Source organism: Talpa occidentalis, unplaced genomic scaffold, assembly GCF_014898055.3.
Source record: "Talpa occidentalis isolate TD23 unplaced genomic scaffold, MPIMG_talOcc4v2.1 talOcc4.6, whole genome shotgun sequence".
Taxonomy (NCBI): Eukaryota; Metazoa; Chordata; class Mammalia; order Eulipotyphla; family Talpidae; genus Talpa; species Talpa occidentalis.
This window is the reverse complement of record NW_023604972.1, coordinates 50487094-50504224: the sequence shown is the minus strand read 5'-3', so window position 1 is coordinate 50504224 and position 17131 is coordinate 50487094.

The following is a 17131-nucleotide window of genomic DNA, read 5'->3' as shown; positions in this document are numbered from 1 at the left end:
GACAACCTTTTTTGTCATTGACACAGTTTCTTCGCAAGGCCATCCAGCAGCACCTTAGTTCTTTAGTTTGTGCTTCTCGGTTGAGACGGGGAGAGGGGTACTCCTTTAATTGTTGATTTTAGGTTACTTTAGGATGTTTTAATTGAGAACTTGAAATTGATTTGCTTATAAAGCAACATAAAGGAAGACCTTTTGCGTGTGTGACTGACTGTTGGGCTGTGTCAGAGCTCTATCCAATGAAAAGCTCTTCAGGCAGTGCCATCAATCAGCACTTTGCGTAGACTCTGAAGTGAGCTATGGGACTGGCAGTTTTATGGGTGGGCATTGCTTCCTGCCTGACAAATCTAGAAGTAACATGTGGCAAAACTATGTCACAAGTAACCACAGAAAAAGAGGTGGATTGCCTTTTGCCTACTTGTTCTTAGAACGATTCCCCGTTTCTTCTCTGCTTGCAGGGGCTAGTCTGGACATTTCCACTTCCCAGACTCCTTTGCACAACTGGCCTCTAAGGAGTGGCCTCTGGGAGCTAGAAGGGAGGAAAAGTGTCCTTGAACTTCAGGGACAAGGCTGGGGCTGAAATTTAAACCAGTAAAGACAGATTAATGGGAGAAAAGCATGAAAATGTATTTAATATGTTTTATCTGACACTCAAAGTTAAACTAAGTATTTTTATACTAGTTTTGATGAAGAGTAGACAACTGTAGAAATATTATAGGTGAAAGAGTGTGAGGTAATTGTGGTGAACTGGGAAACACTTATCAAAGTCCGCTTGTTAGAATTCTCCTTAGTGCCCTTTATCTTTAGAGATAAGGCTGCTCCTTCCCCTGGAGAGCAGGACAGCAACCTTCTCAGGAGGTTTTTATGACTGATTTTAGAGGAAAGAAGGCAGTCAGAGTGGCCTCCCTGTGTCTGTTGTTTTCTCAAACTTCTTCAGCCTAAAATATTCAAGGTACCATATTTTGATTAGCATGTCCTGAACCCCATCAAGATCTGTAACACGTGCCCCCCAGGAAAGGGGGAGGTTCCAGGTTCCCTGCCCCACCCAAAAGGAGGGTGGAGCTGAGCAGGGAGAGGAGAAGCTGCAGAAGAGACTGAGGAAGGAAGGAAGCAGGATGGAGAGCCAGAAGGAGTCCTGGAGGAGGCACATGGAGCCGAGAGACACGTGAAGAAACTTCACTTGCCTTTTGGTTGTGGACTGGGTGACACAGATGTGGGTGAGACCAGTGGGGAGGTGACAATAGCGGTTTTTGTCTTGATTTCGATTTTGCTCTTTTCCTTCCAGACTTGTCTGGTTGTTGCTGATCCTTTTCTATGAGTCCCCACTGGAAGATGCTTTAGACTTGTGGTAGGCTTTGGGACCTTGCTCTGGGCCAATCCTGCTTGGGTGGACTTTTACCCACAAGGGGACGGGTAACTCTGGGTGCTTGATTTAGAAACTAGATTCTTGGCCTTTCCTGTATTGTTTCCTAATTGTATTAAAGTTCCTTCCCATTAAAGTCTCATTTGTTTTGTGTTGATGAGGTGGATGGAAGAACCAATTTAGAGTAGGCAGGTTTGCGGGGTCTGGGGTGCCCCTCTCCCTGCCTTGTCACAGATCCACTGGAACTGCAGACTTGGCATAAAGATTATTTAACCTGAAAAGATCTGAGATTCAACAGACGTTGAAAGAAGCCCTTTCAGGGCTTCTCTTACTACAAAGAGAAACTTCTGAGAAATTAGGCACTGTTAAATTCTCTCTCTGGGGTGCATCAGTTCCCAGGAGCGAGACCAAGAATAAACCTACTACATATCCCCTCTTTAGGGGTGTCTCATGGCCATAAAAAATAAAGACTATTTGCATTTGCACAGGTGAGCATTATTACAAACTTTCTTATCTCCTGATTCTTCTCCTAAATAGCCTATAAACCTTCTAAAAGAATCCTGTCTGTTCTTCCCATACAAATCTTTTCTCCTCCCCAACCCTTTCCCACTACTAATTTAGGTATATTAGCCCCCAAATTCTGACCACCCCTTTGACTTTCTCGTCACTGAGCACTCCCACATGTTTGTGCATTGCACACATAAGTAAATGGTCTTTCTCTTGTTAATCTGCCTTTTGTCAGTTAAATTCAAAGACCCCCATTACTAAATTTTAAGAGGGTAGAAGAAAAGCTTTTCTACTCCAACCAGCCCAAGAGGCAGTGCCAGGAGATGTGGTAGCATGTCTGGCTGCGTCTCCTCCAAGTTTGCAGTTTCCGTGATTACACCTCTGTACTCCTGCTCCTCTGGCCACCTCCAGGTGGTTAGTTCCCAGGAAAGATGGTGGTCACCGTTCCTGGACTCCTGAAATTCCTTTCTCCTTTGCTCCCTCCTGCCCTGTGAGTAAGAGCAGCTCCCACTGTTGCTGTGTATGGATTTGACTTTTAAACACTTGCAGCACCTTTGCAATTAGTTTCCTACATCATATTCCCTCAACTGAGATATCTGAAATGAGCATTATTCCAACAGCAGCCTCTCTGTTGAAACTATTTACGATATTTGGAGTCTACTGGTGGCATGAGTGATGCAGTTACAAATGACTAGTCTCGCAGAGAAGCATTAACAAGTTTCTCTTTCCCCCATGTCTTGCAATTTCCCCCTTGTTTGACAGGTGTGTCTCCTTGCATTCCAAGGAAAAGGGAGCTAGACAGGAGTTGTTGAAAAAAGCAAGCTGGCGCCCCCCTGTCTCCGTGCAGACCCCTTTTCCCCCACCCGTTTCAGGCCCTTGCCCATTGTTGTGCCCAACGTCAGCGGGTGCAGCCCCAAGGACACACAGACAACCGATGCAAGAACACGAAGGAGTTTATTTCGGGCTCGAGTCTGGGCTCACGACATACAACGACGCAGCGGCAGAGGTCGAGAGCCCAGAACAAAGGGAGTAGGGGTCTTTTATGGGGGTGTTCGCAGGCTCGAATTTTGAAATAAGCTGGCAGTTACTCATTGGCTACAAGAAAGCATTTTGGGTCGCACAGTTGCAGCTTCAGGCTGATTGGTCGGGTAGGGATGCAGCCCCCACTAGTGGGCAAGAGCATCCTCATTGGTGGTTGGGGTGGTCTGTTTTTCCGTCACCAAGTGGGGTGAGGGTGGTGACTGTTGGAGCTCTCTCTGGAATGCAGTTGTGCAAGGACTGAAATATCAAAATGGAGGATATACAAAATGGCGAAGCTTCAGCTAAGCTTGATTCCACACCCATCTTCCCCTTTTTCCCCTTTGTATAAAAACCCCTGCACTCTGCCAAAGAGCAGGACGGTGGTCTTTGAGATGAGTCTGCTGCCATCCTCATTTGTCAACAAATTAAGCTACTTTCCTTTTTCTCAAACTCTGTTTCCTTTTTATTGGCTGAAGGAAACTGAGGCTGGCGTTCGGTATCATGAGGACAGTAGAAATTCAAGAAACATCGGCTGGGAATGGAAGGGAAGATTGAGCTGTTTGACCATGGCATGTGTCCATTTATTTGAGCAAGGAATAATACAGAGGGAGGAAAGATAGTCCAGGGAGCTGGCAGGGAATGAACAGGTTCAGCTTCCACAGTGTGAACACTGAATCTTCCTCTCGACTCATTGTGGAAGCCAGATGGGCGTCACCATGACATAAGCCAAAGCCTCATGTGCAAGACAGTGCTAAGGGTAACTCCAAGCAGAGGAAGCAGGAGCTGATCACACACCTGGAGGGCAAAAGGGGGGAAAACGGCTGCAGCCTGCTGAGGCCAGATTGCAATTGGGTCCCCATGGAGGAGAGTTTGACTCACTAAGGAGAAAAAGAATCAAAGTGCTAAGCAAAAAGCAGAAGCCAGACGAAAGAATACAGGGATCAGAGTGACACACATGGCAAAGAGGAAAGGCACACAGGAAGCCTGAGTTGCATCATGGTGACGCAGCCTGTGCCCAAATCCCAGGGGGCCCTCAGGGCATCAGGGGGCAAAACAGAAAGCTTACTCCCATTTGGCAGCATGGCTTTGTGGAGTTGTCTTTGGTACCCACTTTACTTGATTCAAGTAAATAAATCTCTTGCTTAAGCCTCATCATCGTGAGTACCTTGACTCACCGAGTGACCCAACCCCTGTTTGCAAAGGTCACAGGGCAATGGTATGGTGGGGTCTAAATCCAATATGACTGATGTCCTTATAAGAAGACAAAGTGAAGACACTGGGGAGATGCCGTGTGAGACAGAGACAGAGAGATTGGCGGTGTGGGAGATCTAGAAGCTGAGGATGACCCTGTTATCGACTGGCAGGAATATGTTCTGGAGTTCCTCACTCAAGAGTGAAATGAAGACTCTAGGGCCTCCCTGGTGGTGCAGTGGTTAAAGTCTCAGTGCTATCAAGCGATCACCAGCCACTACAGCATGAGTTTGATCCCTAGCCAGGGAGCTGACCCACATGCGCAGCAGACCTCTCCTGTTTTGCTTACTGCTCCCCTTCGCAGTGTATTTCAGTGAATCTGTTGTAGGACAGGAGAGGGGTAGCCCAAGCCCCGCAAACCTGCCTATTCTAAATGGGTTCTGCCATCCGCCGCATCAACACAAAACATAGGAGACTTTAATGGGAAGGAACTTTAATAAAACTAGGAAACAATACAGGAAAGGCAAAGAGTCTAGTTTCTAAATGAAGCACCCAAAGTTACCCATCCCCTCGTGGGTAAAAGTCCATCCAAATGGGATCGGCCCAGAGCAAGGCCCCAAAGCCTGCTACAAGTCTAAAGCATCTTCCAGTGGGGACCCACAGAAAAGGGTCACAAACAACCGGACAAGCCCGGAAGGAAAAGAGCAAAATCAACATCAAGATAAAAGCTGCCATGGTCACCTCCCCACGGGTCTCACCCACATCTGTGTCACCCAGTCCACGACCAAAAGACAAGCACAGTTTCTTCACGTGTCTCTAGGCTCCATGAGCCTCCTCCAAGTCTCCTTCTGGCTTCATCCTGCTTCCTTCCTCAGTCTCTTCTGCAGCTTCTTCTCTTCCTGCTCAGCTCCACCCTCCCTTGGGTGGGGCAGGGAACCTCCCCCTTTCCTGGGGACCACCCTGTTACAGATCCACCTATTCCGCTCCCCACTCTGTTTTGGTGAATCCTGTCCCCAGCTCCCCCACCCAGGCCTGCAGTTCTTCTATGCAAAAATAAATAAATAAATAAACCTTAAAAAAATAATAATAATGTACTCAGCCTTAACTTACCACTGCTAAATGAATTGTGAGGCATAGAGATCATCCGTACCACTCTGAACTGCTCAAAATTATACACCTCTTATTCCTACATATTAGGAATAACATCACATTACTTGTATTGCTCGATTTTTTTAATGTTTTAATTGTGCACTTAGATTTATCAGAAAAGCTATTCATTTTTTTCCTGTGATCAATAGGAAATTGTACTAAAAATCAGCAAATGCCATCATCTTTATGGGATGATTTTAGGAATAATATGTTCTTTCATTTCTGGGAAGATTACCTCTTAGATCATTAATGTTAATTGGTAAAAACCATAATACAATATATTTAATGAAAGATATCACTAATATTATTCTATTTATTTACAAAAGACATGCCTTTTGAGTTTGGTCCTGAAAAACGCAGTGAAATTATTGACATCCAATGAGCTTGTGATTACTGCTCAGAGTTTGCTTGCTTTTCAAGAAAAACACTTTATATTTTGCAAAAAATTAGTAAATTTGAAGCACCAAATTTAAAATCATGTTTGTAATTTTCTGTCATTGAAATAACCACAGGCAAGAAATAATTTAGCCTTGTTCAAATAAGAATGTGTGTCAGATACAATCTAGAAGCTGTATTGTTTGATAGGGTTTTGTGGTGAGCTAATCTTAGGTTCACAGATGACAAGATTCGTTGCATTGAATTGATTTACACTGAATCTGTTGCTGTGGCATTTTTGCTACAATGGGCCTTTGGTCAGAAGCTGCCTGCAGGGAATAGATATGAAAGACAGCCCCACAGCACCATGAAGACCCCCTTCTAGTGCCGTTGTAAGCTGCAGAGGGAGGAATATCAATGTTTGCTTCCTAGACTTCTTGCAAGAAGGCATTCTGGCATGAAATAGACTGCACATGTGATGCATGCATTTTTCCCCTGCTATTTACTTTGTGTGTGACCTGGGTGTGCTTACTTTTTTTTTTTTTTTTAACCTCAGGTTCCTTGTCTATAAAATAGAGATAGTAACAGCGTTTACCTAACTCATAGCAGTTTTATAAGAATTGAATTAAATCACTAAAATTTGCCTAGCCAGGCATATAGTATTGTAACAGGGTGGTCCCCAGGAAAGGGGGAGGTTCCAGGTTCCCTGCCCCACCCAAGGAAGGGGAGAAAGACTGAGGAAGGAAGCAGGATGGAGCCAGGAGACCTGGAAGAGGCGCATGGAGCCTAGAGACACGTGAAGAAACTGCGCTTGTCTTTTGGTCGTGGTCTGGGTGACACAGATGTGGGTGAGACCCGTGGGGAGGTGACAATGGCAGCTTTTATCTTGATGTTGATTTTGCTCTTTTCCTTCCGGGCTTGTCCAGTTGTTTGTGACCCTTTTCTGTGGGTCCCCACTGGAAGATGCTTTAGACTTGTGGCAGGCTTTGGGGCCTTGTTCTGGGCCGATCCCATTTGGATGGACTTTTACCCACAAGGGGACGGGTAACTTTGGGTGCTTCATTTAGAAACTAGACTCTTTGCCTTACCTGTATTGCTTCCTAGTTTTATTAAAGTTCCTTCCCATTAAAGTCTCCTATGTTTTGTGTTGATGCGGCGGATGGCAGAACCCATGTAGAATAGGCAGGTTTGCGGGGTTTGGGCTGCCCCTCTCCCTGTCCTATAACAGTATCAGCAAGAGTTAGTTTATTATAACCATGTTGTTCTTTTGAAGGTGGAGGTGAGGTAAAGGTCATGTTCTGCAATAGAACTGTCTTAGTCTGGCAAATTTCATCCTGGAGCCATTCAGGTTTCTATAGCAGAGTTCTGGTGTCCATCAGTAGCTTCTAGGGTAGCCAGAGGCATTTGGATATAGCATATAGAGGTGTGTCTTTGAAGTCAACAAATCCTGCTTTAGCCTCTGATTCACTAGAGGGATGGGGTGCTCCCCTCTGTTCTTTAGAATCATCCCAGAGGCCCAGCCTGGAGCACTTACTTCTAGTCCTTTCAGTCGTTTTGCAAGAGCTTAGTAACCTCTAAAAAAAAAGAAATCCTTCTGCTTAACATGTGGAGTGTGTCTGCAGCCTACAACTGAATCCTGCATGATCTACCCATGTGAGCCCTGTTCTCCATTTCCTGAAGTCCTGTTTGTGTTGTGAAAATAAATGGAAAACTGACTTAAGACAAGGCTTCCCAGAGCTGAGTTAGTGTTGACAAAGGCCAGACTGGAGCCCAGGGTTCCTATGCAAGGCTCTTGGTCTAGATCACACTCCAGGAAATGGGACCTGTCAGCTGATCCCAGGGAGCACACTCCACCCCGCTATAGAGCCGGAAGGGCAGACAGGGGAGGAAAGAGCTACATTTACTGACTTTCTCTCTCTATGTGTTGGGCACTCCCTCTACAGGCAAAGGGCCAGTCCTTCTCATTGGGTAGCCCCAATATTGGCATACTCTGTGATAAGTGAAAGGGTCGGCAGAGAAAGACGAGGACGACAGAATAAGTTTAAAGTGGGCGGGGAGGGGCTCTATTGCGTTCCCGGGCGAAATTCACGGACCCAAGGTGGGGGTCGGTGAAGTCGCGCCCATTGTCAGGGCTTGCAGGTGGGGGAACAGGTCTGATGAGGAACAGTTGTTTTCTGATGGTACCAGCAGGCCTTCATTCTCGCCCCTAGGTGGGCTTCCTCATTCTCGAGGGGACATCTGGGCCCAGGGTCACTCAGGATTTTCAGCAGGCGCCAGTAGGGAGGCGGGCCATGGAGCCCCCTTGAGCAAGATACCAGATACCTTTTCGTCCTAGTAACTCTGGTTCCCGCCAGACCTTTTAGTAATCTCTATAAGTAAGACCTTATAGAGATTGAGTTATTGAATGGGATATATTGAAGAATTCACAAATTTCTACTGGAAAGTAAAAGATTTTGAGGAAATCAAGGGGGAAATGGGCAATGTGGTTATTTCTATGCAAGTTCATTTCGGTATTTTTAGGCTGAACTTACACTTCACTTTGTTTTAACCTGGGAAGGGAAATCCTAACACGTGGACCTCCCTTTTTTTTTCAAGATTGCATGATTTTTCTTCTAAAGGAGTTCAATTATTTTTAAGATTCTGATTCTATGACTATTATTTAGCAAATGGCCTTTATTTTTTAGTCAAAGTTGTTTGGGTTACAAGTAAGAGAAACCCAGAAAAAGTAACCTGGGTGAATGGGAGAATTTATTGTAACACACAGGTCACTTCATAGATTCCAAGGACAGATGTGCACTGAGGTTCACAGGGACAGAAACCAGGAACCGAAAAGCTATCAGAAACAGCTGCTTTTTCCATGCTGCCAGGCTCTTACCTACCTTTACTTTGCTGGGCCTCTCCCTCTCTCGCTCTCTCTTCCCACCCCCAGATGTGACTCTACAGATGTGGGTGCAGGCAGGTTGCCCAACAGCAGTAGCTTCAGACCCTGTTCACAAGACCTCTCCTTTGCATACCAGCAAACACTCTCCTGGTTCTCTGAGTCCAAATTTCCCAGAAAGGAATGAATAATTTTAGATCCAATTTCCAGGGTTGTCAAACAACTGTGTCAAGAAAAAGCAGCTTTTGGGCCTCCCTGGTGGCGTAACCCTCCCAAGGGTAACCCTTATGTAACCCTTGAAGTTATCTGCAGCCACTGCAACACAAGTTCGATACCCACCCAGGGAGCTACCCACATGGCGCAACAGATCTTTCCTGACTCGCCCGCCTGCTGCTCCCCTCAGCAGTGTATTTCAGCCTGTTCTGTTCCCCACTCTGTCTCTGGTGAATCCTCTCACCCTCCACATAGCTGGCCTTTACCTCTGTTCTTGTATATATAAATAAATAAATAAATATTTAAAAAAAAAAAAGAAAAATCAGCTTTCATGTAGTCCACATTTTTTAGGCTGATACACAGATATTCATAGGAACTTTTTTTGGGAACCACCCAACCCCCACTCCCTTCAAATGTAAATTAACAAACAAATTGTGACATCACAAGATGTAATACTTATCAACAACATGGACTACTGAAACTATCATATGGATGGGATGAATAAATATATGCTATGATATACTATTCATATTCTAACATGAATTAATCTGAAAATAATTTAGAGAAGTACAAGAAGCCAGAAAACCAAAAGTACATGGTTTCTGAGTCCATTTATATAAAGAATGAAGGCTAATTTACAGTGACAAAAGGAAATCAGTGGTTTCTTGAGTGGGGGGAGAGAGAGGGCTTATTCTTGCTGTAAGTAGAGTTTGAGAGTAATGGATAAGCATACTATCTTGTTTGTTTCACAAGTTAATTTTGTTAGGGGGAAAAGGCTGTCCCAAAGCAAATTCCATACAGGCTTTGTGGACTCCACCCCCACCCCAGGTCAAAGCCAAAGACACTGGGAACTCCAAATCCCATCACCACCAAAGGGAAGGTGGCTGGGACCTGAGGGTGGGGTTAAGCAGCCAGGTGGATACAAAAGGCAGACACGTGGGCTTTGGGGGGCTCTCCATTTTTGGGCTCTCGGCCAGCTAGGAGCGTCCGGCCAGCTCTGAGAGGGACTTTGGGTTTCCAGGTCGTCGGATCGGGTAGGACGCATTAAAGACTTTATTTCCCTATTTTCTCCCTGAGTGGTACATTTTCCTTATTTCTTTTTCTCTTGTAAATAAACCTTTTATTAACCCTTTTGTGTGTGTCTGTAGTAGAGTATTCATAAGTCCCTTTAAAGCGCGCGGGTGAGGACCCACAGCCAGGAACCCGTTTAATATCGGGGTTGCTCTATAACAGTTTCACAAGTATAGACATACCAGAACTTACCAAATTATACATTTAAAAATATACAGTTTGTATTCTGTCATTCGTACCTCAATGAAGTTTTTTTTTTTTTAAAGATTTATTTAATTATGCATACAAGAGCTGGGGTACAGGCCAGAGGTGAAAGGGGGTGAGAGGATTCACCAGAGACAGAGTGGGGAGCAGAACAGGCAGATCTACTGAAATACACTGCTAAGGGAAACAGGGTAAGACGGGAGAGGTCTGCTGTGCCATGTGGGTAGTCCTGGCTGGCCAGGGATCGAACTTGTGCTGCAGAGGCTGTGGATAGCTTCACAGTGCTGTGCTTAACCCCTTGCGCCACCAGGGAGGCCCTGAAGTTTCTTTTTAATACATTAAACCTTTTTCTTCAACTAAACCATTACTTTGAAGCCCAATAAATGAAACAAGAGAGAGGGCAGGACCCTCCTGAAGAGTATCCTGTGGGGTGGGAGAAGCACTTAGTTCCTGGTGGCATGAAGAGCAGATAAACAAGCCACAGTGTGTGCAAAACAGTACCACAAGGAGCAAAGACTTTGTAAATTTTATGTGAATGTAAGTCTAGCTACCTACATAGAAGGTTATCATGACCTTCACATTCAAAAAATTATACTCTTTGCATATGAATATGTATATGTTCTCACACAGCAATTTAAAGCAGCCCACACTAGCTCAGTGGCTTTGCTATTTCCCTTTCCAAGCAATATGATGTGGCTACTGTGAAAATAGTTATCAAAGTAACTATAAAGTTAGCTAATGAGATAAATAAAAATAGAACTCTAGATCTTGCCAGGTGACTAAATCATGCTCTGGATGCAAATTAGACCATTTGAAGGGGCATCCATTTATTCCAGGCCACCAGGGCATCATTTAAGGAATTATTTTCTGGTAAATAGGACCCTAGTGACTGAAAAATTTGAGTCGGCTTCCAAGAGCTCTAATTGCACCCAGGAGGTACAAAGAAGAATTTGGGAGGAATAAATAACCAGATAAATAATGCAAAAACAGAGGGTCTGGGCCAAAGTGGAAGGCATATTTGAGAGATCGGGGTCTGTTGATATATTTTTAGTGCATTTTATAGAAAGGTGATCATAATACATTGATTGGCACAAGGCTTTGACATTAGTGTGCCAGTGTCAAGGGCATATGCCATACAACTTCATTGAGTTTGTGCTTAGGACTGAGGCCCAAAAACATGAGGTTTAGACAGAGGAGCAGACTTTTATTCTCACTTGGTTCCTGGTATCCTCCCTTTATACAACTTGCCCTCCTCATTTCTTGTCTAAAGCCTGTTTCCCCCATTGTGGCAATATATATTGTCATTGCAATATTTTTAATGTCCTCATGGGTGGCTTTTGTGTACAGAGAGAAAGTTCTTTTTATTTAAAAAATCAATATTCAAATTATCGAAAACCTAATTAAGCTTTTCAGAAGTCACAATTTTAAAAATGTGACTCTATAAATGTAGATAATTTTTTTTTTATAGAGGCATGCTTTATTTATTTGTTTTCTAGTTTGTTTGTTTGTTTTGTTTATACAAGCACTGGGTACAGTCAGAAGCGCGGGAGGGTGAGAGACTTCACCAGAGCCAGAGCGGGGAGCAGAGCAGGCAGAAAGACCGAAGTACACTGCGGAGGGGAGCAGCGGGCGGCAGGAGAGGTCTGCGCGCCATGTGGGACCCGCCTCCGGTGGCCGGGGAGCAGCCGGGGATCGAACGGGCGCCGCAGAGGCCGCAGGCAACTTTGCAATCCAGGGCTCAACCGCTGCGCCACCGGGGAGGCCCATAAATGTAGATAATTTTAACACTCACCTTGAAGAGTATTTTAATGTGAGTAGGCGCCCTTAAGTATTTCCAACTAAACTCATACAGTTAATATGTTTGATTTTCCTTTCAAGTACTGTTTAAACAAAACTCTCCCATGTTTTCAGATAAATTAAAATATAATAAACATATGACTTATTAACTTAAAAATCATGAGTTAAATCAATTGCTCAATGATATATTTAATTGGGAATTACAAAATTAAAATATTAATTTGTCATGGTACAAAGCAAATCATCTCATATCCCTCTGGGCTTCTTTCAGGCTGACCAAGTACTCAAGACAGCATCAGAGAGGTTAGCAGAAGGAAAATCAATTAAATACCATATATACAGAGACTTAACATAGTTGTTAATTCCTTTTTTTAAAAAAAGATTTATTTATTTATACAAGCACTGGGTACAGTCAGAAGCACGGGAGGGTGAAAGAATTCACCAGAGCCAGAGCAGGGAGCAGAGCAGGCAGAAGGACTGAAGTACACTGCTGAGGGGAGCAGCGGGTGGCAGGAAAGGTCTGCGAGCCATGTGGGACCCTCCTCCGCTGGCCGGGGAGCAGCCAGGAATCGAACCGGCGCTGCAGAGGCCACGGGCAGCTTCTCAACCCAGCGCTCAACCGCTGCGCCACCGCCACCGGGGAGGCCCTTAATTCTTTTTTTAAAGATTTGTTTATTTATTTATGCATAGAAGAACTGGAGTGTAGGCCAGAGGTGGAGGGAGTGAGAGGATTCACCAGAGACAGCGTGGGGAGCAGAACAGGCAGATTTACTGAAATACACTGCTAAGGGTAGCAGCAGGCAAGATAAGAGAGGTCTGCTGCGCCATATGTGGGTTAGCTCCCTGGCAGGGATCAAGCTCGGGCATGATGGCATGATAGCGCTGAGACTTAACCCCTGTGCCACTAGGGAGGCCCCATAGTTATTAATTCTAAAGAATAACTGAATGCAGTAGGGATATTTAGGGATCTGGGGCATCAAGCGGGGGAGGAACTTCATATGACAGATGAGAAAGCATTACCTCATCTTTATTCTGAGAGTGGAGATAAGAGTCTTTACATAAAATCATGTTCACTGATTCATGTTTCACATGAAACCTAAAACTGGATAAGCCACCCCAACCCTCCAAACAACATCCTTCTAATTCATGAAAGGGGAACAGTGATTACTTCTCCAATGAAACAAGGACAGAAGCTCAAGTCATACAATCTCTTTTTTGATTAGAGAAGGCAAAACACCTAGGCAAGGTCAGAAGATTCTCCTAGCCCTTCTTACACTCAACTCAAAATCATCCACATTTTTAAAGAATGGTAACAGACCCACAGAGGCTCACAGGGCCTTGATTGACCTTCCATACCAAGGTGACAGGAGGCCTACACTGGGTCTATCTGACTCTTTTGGGAAGACCAGCCCCATAACTCTAAGGCCAAATTTCCTTAAGCAAAAATATCAATTATGTGCCGTTTCTTTAATGCCATCATATTCATGTATAGGTATGATTTTCCTAAACACTCCAAAACTTAATGCTTTCTGAGGCTGAGAGATGCTTATCCACTAGGAAAAGATGATGTTATTCCATACTTTTTGGGAATTATTTTCTTAGATGCTTGATGGGTGGCAGAAGTACTAGAGTTTCAGCCCAGATATTAGTTCTGGGCTATAGAGATCCAGAGTGGCTTTTCTTACCTCATTGACCTAGGTTGAGTTCTTATTTACAGCCTCTAGATGTTTCTTTATGCCATAATTTAGGGAGGTTAATAACAGAGCTGACTTACACATTAGGAAGAGTGGCATAGCCTCTATCTAGGACCCACTGTCCTTTAAGTTCCCACAAAAATATCTAATTTATTTTAAAATCAGAAGAAAAATATTAATGTAATAATACTCAATAGATAATATAGCATCAATTTTGGATTATGTTCATCTTTTTATAATGCAGTAGTAAAATATAGTTTTTAATGTTTTTTTCCCACATAGACAAAAGTGCCCAGAGCTTAAGAAAGTCATAGTGTGACCCTGGTCGCTTAGCCCACATCCATAGGTATGAGTTCCACCAGGCCCTAACCCTAAGTTTACAGAGCTCACACCCCTACCAGACTGGCCCACTATGCCTAAGCACTTGTGTTTCTTTGGTTCTTCAAATAGCTACATATCTGGATCAAAATTCTGTCTTTTTTTTTAATACTATCTTAAAGTGCATATAACTCTTTCCTATGTTTTCTGTTGTTGGGTTTTTTTTTTTTTTTTTTTTTTTTTTTTTTCAAATTAAGCCTCGGGCCCCCCTGGTGGTGCAAGGATTAAGACACCACCTATGGAGCTGTCTGCAGCCTCTGCAGCACTAGTTCAATCTCTGGCTAGGGAGCTACCCACATGGCACAGCAGACCTTTCCTGTCTCGCCCACTGCTCCCCTCAGCAGTATACTTCAGTCAATCCACCTGTTCTGCTCCCCACTCTGTCTCTGGTGAATCCTCTCACCCCCCCACCCCCACTTCTGGCCTGTACCTCAGTTCTTGTATGCATAAATAAATAAATCTTTAAAAAATTAAGTCTCTGTCAAAATGTATTTCTTATTTTAAGGTGAGGGATTGACTGGCAAGACAATACTGGCAAAGAAATTTTTTTTAAAGATTTATTTATTGATCAATTGATTGATTTACACATACATGCATACAAGCACTGGGTACAGTCAGAAGCACGGGAGGGTGAGAGAATTCACCAGAGCCAGAGCGGGGAGCAGAGCAGGCAGAAGGACCGAAGTACACTGCTGAGGGAAGCAGCGGGCACCAGGAGAGGTCTGCGAGCCATGTGGGACCCTCCCCCAGTGGCTAGGGAGCAGCCGGGGATCGAACCGGCGCTGCAGAGGCTGCGGGCAGCCTTGCAACCCAGCGCTCAATCACTGCGCCACCGGGGAGACCCAAGGCAAAGAAATTTTACAAGAAAAAACTTGACAAAAGTTTTTCAATTTAGGTACTATATAATATTCAAACTTGATCTAAAACATAACAAAAGAAATAAATTGCAAACACAAATGTCAAGGATTTTCCAAACATAAATAAATGAAATAGTGTCTAGGCAGTAGGGCTCCTGCTGATGGGGACCAGGAAGTAACAGAGTGTCACTTGCTTGGAAAAATTGTTAGTGTACAAGTACAAGGACAGTTATGGGCAGCAGCAGCTTAATTATCACTGCTATTTTTCTTACTTCCTAAATAAAGCCTTGATGAAACCATTTGTACCCTACGTTACTCATACCTTTACTTCAGAGATCCAGGAACTATGTACAACAAATGATTTTATTTTCACCAAAGGGATAATATACTCTACCTTTCTACCAATGTTACTTAAAATCTTCTGGGGCAAAACAATTTGACAATGGATATAAACTATTCAATAAATATGCAATGATCTTTCATTATAGTCTTTATTTATTTTGAAGATTTATTTATTTATTTATTTATTTATACAAAGCACTGGGTACAGTCAGAAGCGCGGGAGGGTAAGAGAATTCACCAGAGCCAGAGCAGAGAGAAGAGCAGGCAGACTGACAAAGTACACTGCTGAGGGGAGCAGCGGGCGGCAGGAGAAGTCTGAGTGCCATGTGGGGCCCAGCACTCAACCGGGGAGGCCCTTATTATAGTCTTTTAAAGACACATGTTAATTCATGAGGTTAATCTTAGGATCACAGAGCAGAGAATCCAAATATAAATATTTGGGACAACTTTCTAAGTAATGTTAGATCCCTCAGCTTACTTATAATCCCACTAGAACCAATAAGCTCAGTTCATAGGCCCTATCATGCATTGATAATTGGGTGGCAGGAGTTAATGAAAATTTTTCATGTTACAACATCCATTGCTGGCAATGAACATACTAAAGCTGCCAACAAAGTCATTGTTGTTGCTCAATAATACACGTGGACCTGGAACTTTTCACAAATCTTACAATAAAAATAAAAAAATGGAATTATATTTGACATTTCTTGACATCTGCATTAATAATGTGTGACTAGGGCCTCCCTGGTGGTGCCAGGGTTTAGAACTCAACCTATGAAGCTATCTGCAGCCGCTGCAGCACGAGTTCCATGCCTGGCCAGGGAGCTACCCAGATGGCACAGCAGACCTCTCCTGACTCACCATTGCTTCCCTCAGCAGTGTATTTCAGTCAATCTGCCTGTTCTGTTCCCCACTCTGTCTCTGGTGAATCCTCTCACCCCCCCAAACCTCTGGCTTGTACCCCAGTTCATGTATGCATATATAAATCTTAAAAAAATAATAATAATGTGTGACTAATAACAGCATGTCAATTGCTTTAATTGAACCAGCAATCAACATGTATCTAGAATGCACATGAGTAATAATGCAGTCAGAGACAGTAGCCTTAATTGCCTCTTGGTCACTTTTGGTCATATATTAAAGTGCTATACAACTACTAAAAATTTGAACTATCATTTCATAAAAGAAAATAAGCTCCTATAAAACATCGGTCTTCAGAGAGATGAAAAATAAACCTACAATGGGATAAGGTTAGGGTGTATAATAGGTAGAGTTTTAAAAACTGACAATACTAAATGCAGATTAAGATGTGGAATAACCGGAACTCTGATCCATTGTGTGAAATGATACAATCACTTGGGAAAACATTTGGGTAGTTTTGTAATGATCCTATGAGCAAACAATTCTACTCCTGCCTGTTTACTCTAGAGAAATGAAAATGCATGTCTACAAAGAGACTGAGTTAAGAATGCTTTTAGCTGTTTTGCTGATACTAGCCCAAACCTGGCAACAACCTCAACCTCATATGCCCATCTATAGAAAACGGATGGAGAAGTTAAATGTATACAACGAAAACTACTTAGAAAAAAAAGAACTCTGATATATGCAACAGCCTAATTAATTAAAAAAAACGTTTTGCTGAGTGAAAGAAGCATTATACAAAAGTATATATATATAATGTGTGATTTTTTTTTTTCATTCTAGAGTAGACAAAACTAGTATTTGATGAAAGAAGTCAGAATAGTGATTGCCTCTCGGGATGGGAACAGGGATTTACTGGGAAAGAGTTTGAAGGAAATTTCTGGGGTGATAGGTTGGGTTTATGTCAATATTTATTTGTCAAAATACATACAAATCTTATGTTACACTTACGATTGTAAATTTAGGGCCTCCCCAGTGGCGCAGCGGTTGAGCGCTGGGTTGCGAGGCTGCCCACAGCCTCTGCAGCGCCGGTTCGATCCCCGGCTGCTCCCCGGCTGCTCCCCGGCTACCGGGGGAGGGTCCCACATGGCGCGCAGACCTCTCCTGCCGCCCGCTGCTCCCCTCAGCAGTGTACTTCGATCCTTCTGCCTGCTCTGCTCCCTGCTCTGACTCT